Raw genomic sequence first — 8,809 nt, forward strand, 5'->3', positions numbered from 1 at the left:
CGTTTGTGGTGTGTTTTGATTGATTTGATGGGGGTTGTTTTGGTTTGTGGAAAGGCTACACCTGACATTGCTCTATATTCTGCTTCTGAATCCAGAAAGTGAGTCTTTTCCAAGGAGATGACTAACAAACATTGCTAAAATGCTACGCTCTTTAGTGTTCCTTTATTTAAAATGTTGCTTCCCCACCCCTTCTTCTCACAAGGATTCAGACTGAGAAAACCATGCGTACACTGGTTTAATAAATGCAGAGTTTGAAAATATTGGAGTATGGAAGGATTTCCGTGTCTCATCAGCCCTTCAGGCTGGCCTGATCTCTTCAGATGTCTGAAGCTATCAGGGTTGCCCCTGGGTAGCACCTGAAGAATGGGAGACAACCAAGGAAGCCCAGGGTTGCTCTGCAGAGGCAGGCAGTGGCAAAGCACCTCTGCTCATCTCCTCCCTGGAAACTCCTGTGGTGTTGCCATACGTCAGCTGTGACTCGATGGCACTTAATTCTTGCCCTCAGCTGGATGGCCCAGGCTAGCCCAGTCTCATCACGTCTCAGATACCTAGCAGAGTTGGCCATGCTTAGTATTTGGGTGGGAGACCACCTAGGCATTCCTGGGCTCTGCAGAGGCAGGCAATCACTAATTACCTCTGTGTCTCTTGCCTTGGAAACCCCAGGGAGTCGCCCTAAGCTGGCTGGGACTTGAAGGCACCCAACACACACACTGCGCCTAACTCTTTCAGCGTTCAGATTTTTAAAACCAAATTGGGCCAAATAAAGATGGTTTCTCCTCTTGCCTGAGCCCACTTGTCAGGGAAGGTGGGATATAAATCGAATAAACTAAACTAACTTGTGTTCGTCAATGTGCCTACTCATTCTGTCCTTGATAATGGTTTCTACCAACTTTCCCGGTATTGAAGTCAGACTGACTGGCCTGTAATTTCCCGGATCTCCTCTGGAACCCTTTTTAAAGATGGGGGTGACATTTGCTACCTTCCAGGGGTCATTTTGTAGATAAATAGGTGGTGGCACTCATCCAAGGATTGTTATGCAGCTGCACCTACTATTCAAGGGACAAGGAGGCGGAACTCTCAGAAAGGTTCAGGAGCTGCGCTCCAGTGAGCTCCCACTGAATCCGAGGCTTGCCTGTAAGGTTGTCAAAACAGTTTTTTAATCAAGGTAAGCAATCTGGGATCCATGTTCATCCTGGCCAACTTAACCCAAAGCAACTCTCTAGGAACTGAGTCAAACGCTGCCTTGAGGTCTAAAAAGGCAGCGAAGAGTTTGTTGCCAGATTTCCCACTGTATTTGGAAACTAGGTGTGATAAAACGACACAGTGGTCAAGGGTGGATTTACCATAGCGAAACCCTATTTGTTCTGGGCCTCATATGTTGTTTGTTGTCACCCAGCTTTCTAGTTTCACTAGGAGGTGTTTGGCATACTTCTCTGTGAAGAGATCAGGGTTGTCTCTGTGAAACTGGTGGTGGTGGGGGCTTTGAGGTACCAACAGCCAGTCTATACTATAAACATCCCAGGGCCAGATGTTTTCGCTATGTGCCCTTTGGGTTGTAAATAATGGGGAAGAGCTGGAGAGCTGATGACATGCTCTCTACATAGTAAAATGCAATCCAGAAATGAGCATGCTTGACACATCTATTGGGTCCCCTTTGTCCACATGTTTGTTCACCCCCTCAAAGAACTGTAACAGGTTAGTGAGGCAAGATCTTCCCTTACAGAAACCATGCTGAGTCTTCCTCAATAACTTGTGTTCGTCAATGTGCCTACTCATTCTGTCCTTGATAATGGTTTCTACCAACTTTCCCGGTATTGAAGTCAGACTGACTGGCCTGTAATTTCCCGGATCTCCTCTGGAACCCTTTTTAAAGATGGGGGTGACATTTGCTACTTCCAGTCCTCAGGAATGGAGGCAGATTTCAATGAAAGATTACATATTTTTGTCAGGATATCCACAAGTTCAACTTTGAGTTCTTTCAGAACTCATGGATGTATGCCATCCGGACCCAGTTTTTAATTCGTCTATCAGTTGTTGGACCTCCTCTCTTGTCACCTCAGTCTGACTCAGGTCTTTCAACACTCCTTCCAAAATTATCGGTTCTGGAGTGGGCAAACACTTCTAGTCTTCCACAGTGAAGATGGAGGCAAAAAATGCATTCAGCTTCTCAGCCGTTTCCCTATCCTCCTTCAGTAATCCTTTTACCCCTTGGTCGTCCAAGGGCCCCACTGCCTCCCTGGCTGGTTTCCTGCTTCTAATATATTTGAAGAAATTTTTATTATTGGTCTTTATGTTTTTTGCAATATGCTCCTCATAGCCCCTTTTTGCCTGCCTGATCACAGTCTTGCATTTGATTTGCCATGACGTTCATTCCAAATTTGGAGTCCATTGGCTCCAGAGTAGATTGTGTCAGGAGTGTATATTCAACCTGTGGTGCGCCAGCTGAACTGGCTTCCAGTTGAGTATCGCGTGAGATTTAATAATAATAATAATAATAATAATAATAATAATAATAAAATTTTATTTATACCCCGCCCTCCCCGCCAAGGCAGGCTCAGGGCGGCTTACAGGTATGGCAAAGCCATTAAACAATAAAACAGTTATACAATTCAATAAAATTTACAATTTACCATTAAATTTTACATAATCTAAAACAATCTAAAAGGTTTTGGTTATGACTTTTAAGGGCTTGAGCTGTCCTGGACTGACATATCTGTGGGACCGCCTCCTCTGCTATGTCCCTGGAAGGGTGTTTCACTCTGCTGGTTGGAAATTACTGGTGATCCCTGGTCCTACAGAGCTCCGGCTGACCTCAAGGAGGGCCAGGACTTGGTGGAATGCTCTGCCAGAAGGCACCAGGGCCTTTTCGTTTCACAGGGCCTATAAGGCAGAGATGTCCCGCCAAGCCTTCGTATAAGGACAGTGACGGTTGCCATCCTGGCACCTCTCTCCTTTGTCTGACTTGGGGGGCTCCCCTGCCCATGATGCACAAAACACTTTAATGAGATGAACACAATCTGAACACAAAACACTTTAATGAGATGCCATTGATTTGTTTTAATTTAACTTGTTTTGATTGATTTAAATATATGTATTTTTATCCCTTGGTTGTACATCACCCAGAGCCTGATACTAGTCAGGCTGGGATGATTCATTAAGTGGAATAATATATACAACTGCCCATTTCAAGGCCAGGTTACCACTGCTGGCTCTCCCAAGGAGGCCTTAACACAGAGGGACACCTGAGTGAAGGTGAAGCAACCAATGTGAGGCTAAACTAAGTGAGGATTACTTATGTTATGTCATTCTTGAGCAGAAGACCAGCTGAGTGGGGAGGGATTGTAGTATTTAGAGCTTCATAAATCAACACTTCAGCTTTGTGGGATCCAATCCCATTTCTCTGGTATTTTTTCTTGCTTCCACAACTGCGCATATAATGTCCTAGCAGCTGAAAGGAAGTACCAAATTATAGTTCTATCTTCTTTTGGAAATTTTTCTATTTGTAATCCCAACAGAAAAGTCTCTGCAACTTTCTTAAATTCATATCCCAAGATCCTAGAAATTTCTTGTTGAATCATCTGCCAATGCTTTTTTGCTCTTTCACAAGTCCACCACATATGGTAGAAAGAACCTTCATGTTTTTTACATTTCCAACATCTGTCTGGCATCTTATTATTCATCTTTGCTAATTTCTTAGGAGTCATATACCATCTATACATCATTTTAAAACCGTTCTCTTTAATACTATGACACGTCAAAAGCTTCATAGAGTTTTTCCACAAATATTCCCAAGTTTCCATCTGTATTTCTTTATTTACATTAATTGCCCACTTAATCATTTGAGATTTCACTACTTCATCTTCCGTAGACCATTTAAAAAGTAATTTATATAATTTTGAAATTAATTTTACGTTGTCTCCAAGCAGAACTTTTCCATTTATGTTTGCTCTTTTTTTATTTCTTCAGTTTTAATGTCCTTCTCCACCAAGCTCTTTATTTGTTGCATTTGAAACCAATCATATTTATTATTCAGCTCTTCAGCAGTTTTCAATTCTATTTTGCCACTTTGTATTTTTAATAGTTGATTATATGACAGCCACTGTGGCCGGACCTGCCTGTCCCGCATTGGTCTTGTCAGTCACCAGAGAGCCTGCAGCAGACGTGGACTATTGCACCCTTCTTAAATCTTCGTTCGCGAAGCCAAGCCGAGAGATATGACAACCACTTTTCTTCACCCGTCTCAGCTGTTATTTTTATCACTTCGGCTGGCACTATCCATAACGGTTTTCTCTCATCTCCATATTTCTTATATTTCATCCATGTATTTAGCAAGCTGTTTCTTATATAATGGTGAGAGAAAAATCCGTCTATCTTTTTCCCCCTATAATACATATAAGTGTGCCAGCCAAATTTATTTCCATGACCTTCCAATGCGAAGAGTTTTTTGTTTAACATTATCCATTCTTTTATCTATACTAAGCAAACTGCTTCATGATATAATTTTAAGTCTGGTAAATGAAATCCACCTCTCTCTTTTGCATCTATTAAAATTTTCATTTTAATTCTTGGTTTCTTCCCCGCCCACACAAACTTTGAAATTTTTCTTTGCCATCTATTAAATTGTTTACTTTCTTTCACAATCGGAATAGTTTGAAACAAATACATTATTCTTGGTAGAATATTCATTTTAATTGTGGCTATTCTACCCAACAGTGACAAATTCAGTTTATTCCACTTTAACATATCTGCATCCATTTTACGCTATAGCTTCTCATAATTATTTTTGAACAAATCAATATTCTTCATTGTTATCTCCACACCCAAATATTTTACCTTGGAGGTAACTTCACAGCCCATTAGTCTCTGCAATTCTTGTTGCTTATTTATTTGCATATTTTACATAGAAGTTTTGATTTTTCTTTATTAATACAAAGTCCCGCCAACTCCCCATATTCTTGTATTTTGGCTAACAACAAAGGTGTGACTTGTATGGGGTTTTCATTCATAAAGATTATATGGTCTGCAAATGCTCTGTATTTGTAAGTAAATCCTTTTACTTTTAATCCTTCTATTTCTTTATCTTCTTGAAGTTGCATCAGTAATATTTCAAGAGTCATTATAAACAACAATGGGGAAAGTGGACAACCTTGTCTTGTACCTTTACTAATTATCATGTCTTCTGTAAGATCAGCATTTATACATAGCCTTGCACGTGGTTCAGTATATATTGCTTTTATCATTCTTATAAAGCTTTCTCCCAGCTCCATTTTCTCCATTACTGCAAACATAAAATCCCAATTAAATTGTCAAATGCTTTCTCTGTGCCTGCAAAGAATAATGCTACTTCCTTTTCTGGATGTCTTTCATAATATTCTACAATATTCTGCAGATGACACCAAATGGTTCAGGGTGGTGGGAACCAGAGAGGATTGTGAGGCACTCCAAAGGGATCTGTTGAGGCTGGGTGAGTGGGCGTCCACGTGGCAGATGAGGTTCAATGTGGCCAAGTGCAAAGTAATGCACATTGGGGCCAAGAATCCCAGCTACAAATACAAGTTGATGGGGTGTGAACTGGCAGAGACTGACCAAGAGAGAGATCTTGGAGTTGTGGTAGATAATTCTTTGAAAATATCGAGACAGTGTGTGATTGCAATAAAAAAGGCCAACGCCATGCTGGGTATAATTAGGAAGGGAATTGAAAACAAATCAGCCAGTATCATAATGCCCCTGTATAAATCGATGGTGCGGTCTCATTTGGAGTACTGTGTGCAGTTCTGGTCGCTGCACCTCAAAAAAGATATTATGGCATTGGGGAAAGTGGCGGTGGCTACAAGCATAGCCAGCTTCAAGAGGGGATTGAATAAAAATATGGAGCAGAGGTCCATCAGTGCCTATTAGCCACAGCATATTGTTGGAACTGTCTGGGTCAGTGATTCTTGGTGCTTTGGGGGGGCAAAGTGGAAGGGCTTCTAGCTCCACTTGTGAACCTCCTGATGGCACTTGGGGAGGGCTTCTGGTATCCTGGCCCCACTGATGGACCTCCAGATGGCACCTGGGGTTTTTTGGCCACTGTGTGACACACAGTTTTGGACTGGATGGGCCACTGGCCTGATCCAACAGGGCTTCTCTTATGTTCTTATTGATGTACCTGCCTTTCTGCCAGGCATTCCCAAGATTTTTGCATTCCCAAGGGTGTTTTGCCTGCCACAGCTGGTGCTAAAGTCCAGGCCTGCATCTTGGTGGTTAGAAGAAAGACTGAGTCCAGTCAGGTGACTTTAAGGCCAGCCGAGTTTAATTCTGGGCCTAAGCTTTTGGGCAAAGAGCGCATGCACAGGAAAGCTGGAATACCTGGAATAACACTTCAATGATCTTCCAAGTGCCTGACTGGCTTCAGAGTTTGTTCTGCCGCTTCAGTCCAACCCGACGATCCACCTAGCTCTACCTCTGGGTGGGGGGTAGGTTTAGCAGGCTAAAGAGACTATTTTGCCCTCTTTCTAAAGGATTGGCTGCAGTCTTAGTCGTGCCTTGTCAGCTGCAGCACCCCCAAGGCAGCCAGTGCCCTTTCTGTCCCCTTCCCCTAGACTGAACAGGGATATCGGTTTTTTTAAAATCTCATTTCTGCCAGGGATTGAACTCAGGTCGTGAGCAGTGCTTAGTACTGCAGCTTTAACACTCTGCGCCATGGGACTCTTAAGGTAAATGTAGTCTCCTGCGCAAGCACCAGTTGTTTCAGACTCTGGGGTGACGTCACATCACGACATTTTCACAGCAGACATTTTTACACGGTGGTTTGCCATTGCCTTCCCCAGTCATCTACACTTTCCCCCCAGCAAGCTGGGGACTCGTTTTACTGACTTCGGAAGGATGAGTCAACCTGGAGCCGGCTACCTGAACTCGTTGTGAGCAGAATTTAGGAGTGCAGTACTGCAGCTTTACCACTCTGCGCCACGGGGCTCTTAACATTACAACAGACTCATTTATTGTACTTCACACGCAGGATACGTAATGGGTTTAGTACATGGACATCAGTCCGCTATTCCAACTTAATTGTAGAAGAAGAAGAAGAAGATGATATTGGATTTATATCCTGCCCTCCACTCCGAAGAGTCTCAGAGCGGCTCACAATCTCCTTTACCTTCCTCCCCCACAACAGACACCCTGTGAGGTGGGTGGGGCTGGAGAGGGCTCCCACAGCAGCTGCCCTTTCAAGGACAACCTCTGCCAGAGCTCTGGCTGACCCAAGGCCATTCCAGCAGGTGCAAGTGGAGGAGTGGGGAATCCAACCCGGTTCTCCCAGATGAGAGCTATGGCTGACCCAAGGCCATTGCAGCAGGTGCAAGTGGAGGAGTGGGAAATCAAACCCGGTTCTCCCAGATAAGAGAGCTCTGGCTGACCCAAGGCCATTCCAGCAGCTGCAAGTGGAGGAGGGGGGAATCCAACCCGGTTCTCCCAGATAAGAGAGCTCTGGCTGACCCAAGGCCATTCCAGCAGCTGCAAGTGGAGGAGTGGGGAATCAAACCCAGTTCTCCCAGATAAGAGAGCTCTGGATGACCCAAGGCCATTCCAGCACCTGCAAGTGGAGGAGTGGGGAATCCAACCGGTTCTCCCAGATAAGAGAACTATGGCTGACCCAAGGCCATTCCAGCAGCTGCAAGTGGAGGAGGGGGGAATCCAACCCGGTTCTCCCAGATAAGAGAGCTCTGGCTGACCCAAGGCCATCCCAGCAGCTGCAAGTGGAGGAGTGGGGAATCCAACCCGGTTCTCCCAGATAAAAGAGCTCTGGCTGACCCAAGGCCATTCCAGCAGCTGCAAGTGGAGGAGGGGGGAATCCAACCCGGTTCTCCCAGATAAGAGAGCTCTGGCTGACCCAAGGCCATTCCAGCAGCTGCAAGTGGAGGAGTGGGGAATCCAATCTGGTTCTCCCAGATAAGAGAGCTCTGGCTGACCCAAGGCCATTCCAGCAGCTGCAAGGGGAGGAGTGGGGAATCCAATCTGGTTCTCCCAGATAAGAGAGCTCTGGCTGACCCAAGGCCATTCCAGCAGCTGCAAGTGGAGGAGTGGGGAATCAAACCTGGTTCTCCCAGATAAGAGAGCTATGGCTGACCCAAGGCCATTCCAGCAGCTGCAAGTGGAGGAGTGGGGGAATCAAACCCGGTTCTCCCAGATAAGAGTCCGCACACTTAACCACTACACCAAACTGGCTCTCCAATTAATTGTGCCCAATTAACATAAGCTAACAAACACCAGACCCCAACTTGTGGCTCTTTTAATCTAAAAAACAATTCCATGACTGCATGCTAACTCCCTGCCCACTTTCTTTATATTTAGGACTGTTTGCCATTCCATACTGTTGTCTGGGGAAGGCTGCTTCGAGAACCCGAAAGCTTCCATTCGGAATAAAACAAACTAGGAGTCGCTTGCACCTTTAAGACCAACTTCGTTTTATTCAGAACGTAAGCTTTCGTGTGCATGCACACTTCTTCAGTATGCATGCACCCGACAGCTTGCGTTCTGAAAAAACCCCAAGCTGGTCTTAAAGGTGCAAGCGACTCCTATCTCGTTCTACTACTTCAGACCAACACGGCTGCCTACTTGGATATAGCTGTTCTGAATAAAACTCGGTTGGTCTTAAAAGCGCTTCTGGGCTCTCGCTTTGCCCTTCCCCTACAGTCCTCCTCCCGCTTTGCCCACCGCTCCCTCTGCCCAAGAGCCGGGTTGCTGCAGCCTCCTCCGCACGGCCCTCGCCCCCAAAGCGGCTCCTCTCCGTCGAATCCCTTGCGGGGCCCGCTTGGCGTTTCAGGCGCCGCAG

This window comes from Heteronotia binoei, chromosome 9 (assembly GCF_032191835.1).
Source record: "Heteronotia binoei isolate CCM8104 ecotype False Entrance Well chromosome 9, APGP_CSIRO_Hbin_v1, whole genome shotgun sequence".
In the NCBI taxonomy this organism is placed as follows: Eukaryota; Metazoa; Chordata; class Lepidosauria; order Squamata; family Gekkonidae; genus Heteronotia; species Heteronotia binoei.